Consider the following 12,188-nt stretch of genomic DNA (forward strand, 5'->3'; position numbering starts at 1 on the left):
TTGCTAAAGTTTCAGGATACAAAGTGAATGCACAGAAATCTCTTGCATTCCTATACGCTAATGGTGAGAAATCTGAAAGTGCAATTAAGAAAACACTCCCATTTACTACTGCAACAAAAAGAGTAAAATATCTAGGAATAAACTTACCTAAGGAGACAAAAGACCTGTATGCAGAAAATTATAAGACACTGATGAAAGAAATTAAAGATGATACAAATAGATGGAGAGATATACCATGTTCTTGGATAGGAAGAATCAACATTGTGAAAATGACTATACTACCCAAAGCAATCTACAGATTCAATGCAATCCCTGTCAAACTACAACTGGCATTTTTCAGAGAACTAGAACAAAAAATTTCTCAATTTGTGTGGAAACACAAAGTACCCCGAATAGCAAAAGCAATCTTGAGAACGAAAAATGGAGCTGGAGGAATCAGGCTCCCGGACTTCAGACTATACTACAAAGCTACAGTAAGACAGTATGGTACTGGCACAAAAATAGAAATATAGATTAATGGAACAGGATAGAAAGGCCAGAGATAAACCCACGCACATATGGTCACCTTAGTTTTGATAAAGGAGGCAAGAATATACAATGAAGAAAAGACAGCCTCTTCAACAAGTGGAGTTGGGAAAACTGGACAGCTACATGTAAAAGAATGAAATTAGAACGCTCCCTAACACCATCCACGAAAATAAACTCAAAATGGATTAAAGACCTAAATCTAAGGCCAGACACTATCAAACTCTTAGAGGAAAACATAGGCAGAACACTCTATGACATAAATCACAGCAAGATCCTTTTTGACCCACCTCCAAGAGAAATGCAAATAAAAACAAAAATAAACAAATGGGACCTAATGAAACTTAAAAGCTTTTGCACAGCAAATGGAACCATAAACAAGATGAAAAGACAACTCTCAGAATGGGAGAATATATTTGCAAATGAAGCAACTGACAAAGGATTAATCTCCAAAATTTAGTAGCAGCTCATGCAGCTCAATATGAAAAAGCAAACAGCCCAATCCAAAAATGGGCAGAAGACCTAAATAGACATTTCTGCAAAGAAGATATACAGATTGCCAACAAACACTTGAAAGAATGCTCAACATCACTGAGCATTAGAGAAATGCAAATCAGAACTACAATGCGATATCATGTCACACCAGTCAGAATGGCCATCATCAAAAAATCTAGAAACAGTAAATGCTGGAGAGGGTGAGGAGAAAAGGGAACCCTCTTGCACTGTTGGTGGGAATGTAAATTGATACAGCCACTATGGAGAACAGTATGGAGGTTCCTTAAAAAGCTAAAAATAGAACTACCATATGACCCAGCAATCCCACTACTGGGCATATATCCTGAGAAAACCATAATTCAAAAAGAGTCATGTACCACAGTGTTCACTGCAGCTCTATTTACAATAGCCAGGACATGGAAGCAACCTAAGTGTCCATCAACAGATGAATGGATAAAGAAGATGTGGCACATATATACAATGGAATATTACTCAGCCATAGAAAGGAATGAAATTGAGTTATTTGTAGTGAGGTGGATGGACCTAGAGTCTGTCATACAGAGTGAAGTAAGTCAGAAAAACAAATAACCATATGCTAACACATATATATGGAATGTAAAAAAAAAAAAGTGGTCATGAAGAACCTAGGGGCAAGACGGGAATAAAGACGCAGACTTACTAGAAAATGGAGTTGAGGACACGGGGAGGGGGAAGGGTAAGCTGGGACAAAGTGAGAGAGTGGTAGTGTATATATGGACATATATACACTACCAAATGTAAAATAGCTAGCTAGTGGGAAGCAGTCACATGACACAGGGAGATCAGGTCGGTGCTTTGTGACCAGCTAGAAGAGTGGGATGGGGAGGGTGGGAGGGAGGGAGATGCAAGAGGGAAGGGATATGGCAATATATGTATATGTATAACTGATTCACTTTGTTATAAAGCAGAAACTAACACAACATTGTAAAGCAATTATACTCCAGTGAAAACGTTAAAAAAAAATAAATAGAACATGGATACAGAGAGTGGGCAGGTTTGCCCAGACAAGATCGCTGCTTTCATGGAAGGTTTCCAGAGAAAGACCAGTCCTCTCTGAAAGTGGCAGTGCTGTTTGGTGTTATAATTCCCACCTGGAGACCCGACTGCAGTCTCAAGGTGCCTTTGGAGAGTTGACCTGTGCAGCTTTTTTAGAGCATACATAGGCAAATCATTTGTGACAACCAAAATATGAAGAATTGCTAACCCCTCCCTGGCCCCATGTCCTTACTAAATGCCAACCTTAAATAGTCTGTTCTTCATTAGTGCTTTCCCCCTCTGCAGTAGCCTAGTACAGCCCTTACTCTGTACTGTAGATAGTGTTGTATTGTAAATAAGGCCATTAGTACCCAGCTATGCACGCTGGGGTGCTCACTAAATACCGTGTTCATTGGTTATATTTTCCCATGAATTCCCTACATTTCAGAAGATCAAAACCGAACGTTAATGACTGATTTTTCTCTGACATTAAGCAATAGGTAGAAATTGTGGAAAACATGGTGCAATTTTTTTTTAGTGTGAAAGATTGTCCTAGTTTGAGTTCCTGTGGAAGTAGATCCCAAGACAAGGATTCAAATGCAAATCATTTAATTGAGAGGTTAAGGAAACACTGGAGTGGGGTGAGGAAATGAGACAGGCATAAAGGAGCTAATATAGGGTGCTACCAGAGCTTCAGCCTGCTGGGGATCTCTGGGAGGTGGTGTAGGAGACTCAGAGTTCTCCCACCTGAGGGTGAGGAAGCTGAAGCATTTCATACACAAATCCTGTCAGCTCTGGGTTGAGGACTGTTGGGAGAACCTTAATTTCGTAGCACTTTCAGCCTGCTGCCCTGGTGGCAAAAATGGGCTTTATGCTAGTGGGTTAGGGATATGGGTGGCCGTTGCAAAGATACTGTTGGATATCCAGAATAACATTGCAGTATCTTTCAGCAAGGTTTGGCACTTCTGTCATTAAAGAATTGTTTTTTTCTGGTGATGGGCAAGAGGCTGGTTTCATTTACTTGAGTTTAGTAGCTGAGAATGATAATACTTTTTCAACCTCACAGGTTTATTGTGAGGATGAAGTGAATTAGTACTAGCTGTGAAAGTACAAGAGAAATGGAAGATGGCAGTTGAAATTATTTGATTGTTTGCAACTGGATAACAAAATGAACCAAGGAAAAACAGTAAACTGGAAAATAAAACTATCACAGTTTTTTTCTCTTTTTATTGTTTTAAGTGGTTTTGCTTCTGAATCCCCAAATGTGGAGTTTCATGTGATTTAGTTTATTTCGCGTTTTCTGATTCATCAGAAAGCCTTCTTGGAATGTGACATGTTATCACTTTGGGACCGTGGGCCAGCTGCTCCTGACGTGGCCACATGAAGGCTCAGACTGTTCCAGTCTCTGAACTGAAGAGAACCAACACTGTTAGCATATCTCTCACCACCATGAATGCAAGGTTAGTATTCTCTTCGTAGTCAATTTTTGTAAATGTTACATGTGATCTCAAAATGAGTGTGTATTCTCTATTTGTTGAGTGCAATATTCTGTGTATGAATATTAGATCAAGCTGTGTTTTTAGTGTGGATTAAATTTTCACTGTTTTTAATGTATGTATATATATTGCCCACCTTACTGATAACTTTTCTAGAGAAGTTAACTGAAAATATTCTGTGATGGTGGATCGGTTATAAAAATGTTGCTTTATGTATTTTGAAACTACATTATTCAATGCATACAGGTTCAAAATTGTTATAGCTTCTTGGTAGATTGTTTTTATCATCTAGTGAGGTCCTGCTTTATTCTTACTGTCTTTCTGCTTTAAGTTCTGTGTTGCCAGATATTAATTTTGCTAGATAGATTTTTGTTGTTATTTGTCTAATATATATTTCCCATTCATTTTATTTTAGCTTATGTATGTCATTGTGTTTTAGGTGTGCCTCCTATAAATAGCCCATATCTAGTTTTTGTTTTTCACCCACCAAATATAAATAGATTTACTTATCTATTAAAGATTAAAAGCATAGATTACTGCTATATTTGGGTTTAATTTTTGCTTTCTTGTTGTTCCTGTTTATTTTTTCATTTTTGTTTTCTTCTGGTTTGGAAGTTATCGATTCTATTTCTTTCTTTATCATTCATTTCTTACTCTCATTTTCCATTGCCTTTTGACCTTCTATGTTGCTGATGAGATGTTTTTTGCAAGGTTGTCTTTCCTTAGCTTGGAATAGAGTAAAACCATGATAAATATTTGTCTTCTGGAATAACATTCACTGCATATTTGAGGGTTGTTGCTGTGTACCTAATGACATATAGTGTATATGTTGCTTTACTCCCTGCTCACAGAGGGTATGGGGCAAATTAGTGAAATCTTCCCAAACTTTCTTTGGCATTTCTATCCACAGTACTTGGCTGACCCTCCCTCTTCTTCCCTTTCTCTTTCCTCATGATTTTTCTCGTGGCCTTTGAAAAGGAGCCTTAAATAGTGACAGGAGTTGAAAGAGGTAGCATGAAGGAAAGTTCAGTATATCAAGTTATGAAGCCTCAGCTACCCAGTTCTGTAAAGTTAATAGTTTTTAAAGGGAACCTCTTTTTTTCTTTCTCTCCATTTGTGTGACAGCTTTGTCCTGTGACACATGCACCTTCAGCTGACTTTCGAAAGCCTGCTATTTTTGAGGTCATAATTTTGACTGATGGGCCTATAATTAGTAAGTGCTCATTAAGTACTCTGTGCTGAGTATTTCTGTGGGATGGTAAAGAATGTTCTTAGCAGCTGCCAGGGTGATAACAGTCCTGCCAATTGGCATGACTCCAAAAGTAACCAAAGAACTTTATTAAGATTAAAAGCAAATGAACAAAGAAGCATAGCAGTAGCTATAGCAGCAACTATGGCAAAGGAGAAAATAGTGTGAAGGCCTCCTAGTCACCAAATCCTTTTTCTCCATAGTGTTCAAAGCTTGATACACTCTCAGCTTTCCTCCCACCCATCTGATGTCATGCCTGTCTCTACTGACTCTTTGTCCTCATGCCTCCTAGTTACAGGTGTTTTCCACATGTTGATCTGGAGTCCTTTTCTCTCTTCTGTGATCCTCCCCCACAAAGAGCATTCCATGCCATTGGCTTCTAATATAAACTTTATGTTGATGCCTCCCAAATCCACATCTCAGGCTTCTACCTAAACTCCAGTTCCACATCTTTAATTGCCTGCTAAATGTTTTCCCCTAGAGGTTCTTCTGAAGCCTTGACTCAAGTATGACTTGAGTATGACTCACCTAACGTCATACTCTTTCCTTAAAACCAGCTTCCACACTTTATGACCCAGCAATTCTACTCTTATATATGTAGACAAAATAAATGTGTGCACAATGAACCAAGAGACATGTGTAAGAGTGTTCATAGAACATGATAGAGACCAAATAGAGATTGACTCAGGAATGCAAAGTCGGGTTAAAATTAGAAAATCCAACAGTTTAATTCATCACATTAATAGAACAAGGAGGGCGGAATCATATGGTAATTTCAATAGCTGTACAAATTCATTTGATAATATTAAATATCCTTTAATGGTAGAAACTCTTAGCAAAGTCAGAGAAGAAGGGAACATCCTTAATCTCTAAAAGACTTACTGCAAACATACTAAATGATAAAATGTTGAAAACTTTCCCTTGGAGATCAGGAACAAGACAAGAATGCCCTGATAACCACTGCAATTCAACATTGTTCAGAGTGTTCTGGCCAGGGCACAAAGCAAGAAAAAAGGCATGAGAATTGTAAAGAAAGAAACAGAAAACTGTCATTATTTGCATATATGATTATATTAATAGAAAATCCAAATGATTTGGCAGATAAACTATTGGAATTAATAACAGAATTTTAGCACAGCCCCTGGATATGAAAGCTCAATACCCCAAAATCCAATGTTTCTCCATACCAGCAAGAAAGAGAAAATGAAATTAATATAAAATACCAAGAAATAAATCTAATAAAGGATGTGCAAGATTCTACAGAAAAAAATGATAAAACCTTATTCTCAGACATTAAAGGAGTATAAGAACAGGGAGATATACAGTAGAAAATATGAGAAAAAAAGATGCCTATTCTCCCCAAATTCATTTCTAAATTTAATGTAATCCAGTTACTGTTTTTTGGTGGAACTTGACAAACTGATTTTAAAATTCATATGGAAATATAAAAGGCCAAGGATAGGAATTACCCTTTTGAAGCAGAGGAGTAAGGGAGAAAACTTGATCCATTGGATAAGAAGACTGTTATAAATCTGTAGTAATCAAGACAATATATTACTTTTTCAGGGATAGAAAAATAGACCATGAAATAGAATGAATAAACCAGAAACATATCCACATATAAGGTCAATATTTGATATATGTTGCACTATAGAAGAGAAATGTCAGTCCTTAGAATAAATAGTACTGCGACAATGGGTAACTGTAATTAAATTAAACCTCTATCTCCCACCATATCCCCACATCTATTCCAGGTGTATTGAAAACCTAAACATGAAAAATCAAAAAGTTCCTAAAAGATAATATAAAATATCTTCATGAGGTTGGGGGGTAGGGAAGAATTGCATAAACAAGATACAAAAGATACCTATTCATAAGGAAAGGGGAAATATTGATAAATTAGATATTTAAGAATTTCTGTTTGTTAAAGAACACTGTAAGAGTGAAAAGGTAAATCACAGGGTGAGGGAAGGTATTTGCAGCTCACGAAACTGACAAAACTGGTATTTTGGCGTATTAAGAAGTCTCATGTAGGCAAGTCCTGGGGAAAAGGATGGGGGTGGTGCTGACAGACAAATTTGGGGAAAACTGAGACCAAGGAACTTTTGCCTCATTTACTGCTTGGAAGTTTTAGAGGAGTCTGCTGGGCAGAGACCCTTTGCCAACATGGGATGGCTCAGCCTAGTAAAGAGAGGCATTGTCAGACATAGTGAGTGTCTTAGGTCATGTTCACTAGAAGCAGAGCTTGAGACAGGGATTCCAGTGCATGCTCTTTATTGGAGGAATGCTCTCAGGAGAAGGGGAATGAGGGAAGTGGGATAGGGCAGGGGAAGGTGCTAAGCAAGGATGTGTTCTTAGCTTCAGCCTGAAGCCATAGGGAGTTCTGTAACATGAATTGCACCACAGAGCTGTTTCCCCTTGAGGCACGGAGGCCAGAATTCCATACCTGTGGCATTTAGTCACTGGCTGTGGGCTGTACCCCAAAGGTGGGGGTGAGCATAGCTTCCTAAGCAAAAGTGGCTGCTGCTCAGCTGGGGGACATTCTCCAAAGAAGGGGACATTTGTAAGCTATTAGCAACCATCACACAACATCTGGAGGCATGGGTGAATTGGTTTGTAAAAGGCATCACTGTGGAGCACCAAGAGTGTCCTCCGCAGTGAGGACCTGGTTAGCATGTCTGAGTCAATCTCAGTTCCCATGTGGTGTAGATCGTATGTTGGAGCCCAGAAGCCTGCGTGAGGCTGGACCTTACAGGGCACAGTGATCTAGAGCAGAGGATAAAGGGTGAGCTCTGTTCTCAGAGGGTGAGGAGGTGGTTGCGACAGAGACTCAGAGGGATTTCTAGAGATGAGATTGAAACAGCCACAGGGAGAGGATCAATATTCTCCTAGAACACTGAGCCAAAAAACAAAACCAGAGGGCTTCCCTGGTGGCGCAGTGGTTGAGAGTCCGCCTGCCGATGCAGGGGATACGGGTTCGTGCCCTGGTCCGGGAAGATCCCACATGCCACGGAGCGGCTGGGCCCGTAATCCATGGCCGCTGAGCCTGCGCGTCCGGAGCCTGTGCTCCGCAATGGGAGAGGCCACAACAGAGAGAGGCCCGTGTACGCAAAAAAAAAAAAAAAAACCAGAAACAGATCACAAGTTCACCAGCTGCCAATGCTGACCTTAAGGACTGCAGGGAACACAGCACAAGAGAATATAAGGACATCTTCTCTCTAAGACCAACCCCATTTTCATCATCCAGGCTCTAGCCTCGAGAAGACCCTAGGGCTTGGAAATAAGTGCCGTTGGGGTTTGTGAAGAATAATATATTAGGTTTTTAAGACATAAACTACATTTACACTGCACATCTGAATTGTAGTGTAAGTGAAATTTCAACACCCACTTTAAAACACAATATGTCCACTAGATTGTTACAGTCAGACACATAAGTGGAATAAACAAAAGTTTGACCTATGACAACAAGATTGTAAACCCTTTGAGAGCAAAGTGGTGAAGCCCACACAGTGAAGTGTTAGATAATTCTCTTTTATCTCATATTATTTCCCCTAATGAGATTTGAAACTCATCCTCTTTTGTTTCAACCCACACGTGTTACCAAGAGCCACTTGTAAAATTCAAAAGACACCATGGAAAAGGAAACTTGACTAGAAATTGCATTGGGATATCTGTTACTGATTTAGAGAAAAATCATTTTAGACCCACGCCTTACACCACAGTGCCAGATGAATAAAATATGTATAAGAAATTAATTCATAAGGAAAACATTGAACTTTATGAGGTCTCTGGCCTTCTCTATAAGTTTTATAAGCTTTTAAAAATTTATTTATTTATTTATTTATTTATTTTTGGCTGAGTTGGGTCTTTGTTGCTGTGCGTGGGCTTCCTCTAGTTGCGGCGAGCGGGGACTACTCTTTGTTGTGGTATGCAGCCTTCTCATTGCAGTGGCTTCTTTTTGTTGCAGAGCACAGGCTCTAGGCACGCAGGCTTCAGTAGTTGTGGCATGAGGGCTCAGTAGTTGTGTCTCACGGGCTCTAGAGCACAGGCTCAGTAGTTGTGGTGCACAGGCTTAGTGGCTCCGCGGCATGTGGGATCTTCCCGGACCAGGCTCTAACCCGTGTCCCCTGCATTGGCAGGTGGATTCTTAACCACTGTACCACCAGGGAAGTCCCAAGTTTTATAAGCTTTAAAGTGAAAAAAAAATCACAATTATAACTGACAATTTCTGACTACATAAAAATTTAAAGCTTTGTATACAAGAAACTAAAAAACACAGGGGAAATACTTTTAACAAATATGGAAAACAGGTTTAATATCTTAGGAAAATTCAAAAGAAAACATTAATACCCCAATAATAGAGAAGAAAAAGACTGGCAATTCCCAATGAGGACCTATGCTAAGTAAAGAAATATATGGGAAAGTGTTAAACTTTTTACTTCAACCTTAAACAAGTTCTTATTGAGTATAATATTATGGGCTAGATACAGTTCTAGGTACTAGTCATTGAAGAATACAAAGCAAATTACTAATTTGATACTAGCAAAACTGATACTTTCATACACTGCTGATGGAAGTAAAACTACACAATCCCAATTGAATTTGGCCATACCTATCAGGTGATAGTATTGTTTTAAGTCAGGAATTCTACTTTGGGGAACATATCTCCAAAGGAAAAAGTAATCCCAAGAGGCGAAGAAAACATATGCCTGAAGATGTTCGTCACATTGTATTTTATAAAGAGAGAGGGAGAGAGAGAGAGAAAGAGAGAGAGGGAGAGAGAGAAAGAGAGAGAGAGGGAGGGAGGGAGGGAGGGAGGGAGAGAGGGAGAGAGGGAGAATATATATGAAAGCGCTTAAAGTATTTAGCATTTTTATTGAAGGTTTCTCAAATTAATTTTTCTGTATAATCTTTTTTTCATAGAATATCTATTAAGTTTCTTGAGAACATGGCTTCTGGAAGAAGGGAGCCCCTCATTTTGGTGATCTTCCTCTTAGGGTTATAAAATTAATGATGTGGTTCATTTGGCAATAAGGTTTCAGTTGGGTGAAAAGTTCGGAGCTCAGGCCCACCTAAGCACTAGCCTTTCACCAAGGAGAGAGAGAGAGCTTCTAGAACATAAACAAAGAGGATGAAGTCCCTTGATTATGTACTGTTCTAGATTTTCTGAGGTGTGAGCATCTCATGTGGCCTTTAGTAAGGCTAGATAAGACAGCTCCAACCTACCTACTGGACACAGACCCTGAACTTCTCAGAAAGAATGAGAATGAATCTCTTATTCTATAGAAGCTAAGACATGCATAGAAAGGACAAGACCCCTTTATCACCTAGAGGGGTCAGAAGGAAGGGCAAACTACCTGATTGGGCCTCAGAATAAATAACCTCAGAGCAATGGCACTCACCAGGATCTCTCCAAGGTCCTGAACAACTGCCTGCATCTCTCTACAGCCTAATAGAACCTTCCTGTCACTAGTGTCTCTCACCTGAAGGATTCACTACCTCTGCTTGCCTTGACACTTGCCCTCTGGCCTCTGACTCCCTGACACAATCTGTCTATGACCATACCTAATGGTACTTCAGTCACTGTCTGTTCTCTGCATGTACTGGCAGCTTCATTTATCAGGTTCCTTCTAAAGGAAGTCTATTTGAGGCTATGTCAGTAGCAGAGAATATATGCTTTATTAATTCTTGGTTGTACTATCAGGAGGAGCGGGAACACAGGAGAGGTGATTTTCAGATATGAATGCTTTTAGATCAGTAAAACCTAGTACCTGTCACTGTATTTGGTTGTTGCTGGGATGCTTGAGAAAGAAACTACAAGAAGATCACATAGAGGAAACAAAAAAAGGAGACCATCAGAGAGTGGAGAGATATAAAGAGCCTGTCATACTTTTCAGTCCTACAATTACTGTATTAAAAACAGGGTGCCTTACATATGGTTGGTGCTGTAAACAAATTAATATTAAACTAAGCACTAGAAGAACAAAATTCTAGTTCTCTCTCTCTCTCTCTCTTTAAAAACTATTTGTATAACATTGGGTAAATCATTTAAGTTCTCTGTATTAACGTAGGGTAACTGCTGCAACAAACCACCCCCAAATTCCAATCACTTAAAACAACATAAGCGTATTTCTCACTCACACAACAATCCAATACATATTCCTGGTTGATTGGCTTTCCTGGACAACTCTCTTGAGTCTCCAAGTGGTGACTCAAACTTCTTCCATATTGTAGCTTTGCTGTCCTCTGAGTTCTTGGAGTAATTGTCATTTAGTTAGCCACTGAGGAAAGAAAATAGGAAGCTTATATATTGGAGGGTTTTATGGGTCAGGCCATGAAATGGTACACATCACTTCTACCCACATTCTATTGGACAGGAATCATCACGTGTTTACACCTAACTTCAAGGGATCTTGGGAAATGTAGTCTTGGTATGTGCCAAAAAGGAAAAGGAACACAGTTTGGTAAATAACTGGCCAGTCTCTACCATAGTCTCTGGGTTCTGGTTTCCTCAACTGTAAAATGAAGCAAGTAATATCTGCCCTTCTTCTTTGTTGAGTTATTGTGAAGATCAAAGGAGATGATCTGTGTGAAAATGGCTTGAAAACTGTAAATCAACATATACAGGAAGGGAATCATTATTGCTTGGCTTACCTATCTTTGAATGTTAATTTTAGGAGTGAAAGAAAGATGTTCTTTCTTTGATAAGACTCTTTATAGTTGATCCCAGTATATACCAAGTACAAGTATATGTAACAGGGTAATATATTTTTTCATGTGGTGTAAAAATAGAGATTGTCAATGGACCTTTGACATTTCATAATTTGAATGCCTTGATAGAAGTATACTAGGATGAAATTAAGGGAAAGTGGCGTTTTGCATTCAAGCCTAATTTCTTGCCAGGCTCCTTAAGATGCTATAACCTCCCAGACTATAAAACTACCACAGGTTTGATAATGCATGGTAAGTTCTATCATCCTTGACATTCTTCCCTGGACTGGTTATTGCAAGTAGGACATCTATTATGACTTTTGTATATGACATCCAACTATCCACATATAAACAAAGAACATACACACACAGCTCCTTTTTAATTTTTGAGGCCCTCGCGCTCAGCAGCCAGAAGCTCTTATTCCCTCTAACTTTCCAAACAAGCAAATAAACAAAGAAAACCAAAACCAAAACCAAACAAACAAAAAACGAAAAAAGAAAAAGCCTCCTCCAACTTCTCTTCTCCATCTCAGGTTTGCCGTGAAGCAGAGGATCTGATAGAGTTGCGTTATACTTCCACACCCAGCAACATGCCAACGATTTCTTTTTTTGTTTTTTGATATTTATTTATTTATTTACATCTTTCTTGGAGTATAATTGCTTTACAGTGGTGTGTTAGTTTCTGCTTTATAACAAAG

At 39.0% G+C, this 12,188-nt stretch overlaps 1 protein-coding gene across 1 annotated transcript in view; it reads left to right on the forward strand.

The window, feature by feature from the left end:
- The window catches only part of RAI2 (retinoic acid induced 2), a 401,970-nt gene that overhangs the window by 13,688 nt on the left and 376,094 nt on the right, over positions 1-12,188 (forward strand). The window contains exon 2 of the mRNA XM_060292725.2: positions 3,347-3,494. The gene's annotated coding sequence lies outside the window, so the exon portion shown is untranslated. The remainder of the gene's footprint in view (positions 1-3,346; positions 3,495-12,188) is intronic.

Source organism: Globicephala melas, chromosome X, assembly GCF_963455315.2.
Source record: "Globicephala melas chromosome X, mGloMel1.2, whole genome shotgun sequence".
NCBI lineage: Eukaryota > Metazoa > Chordata > Mammalia > Artiodactyla > Delphinidae > Globicephala > Globicephala melas.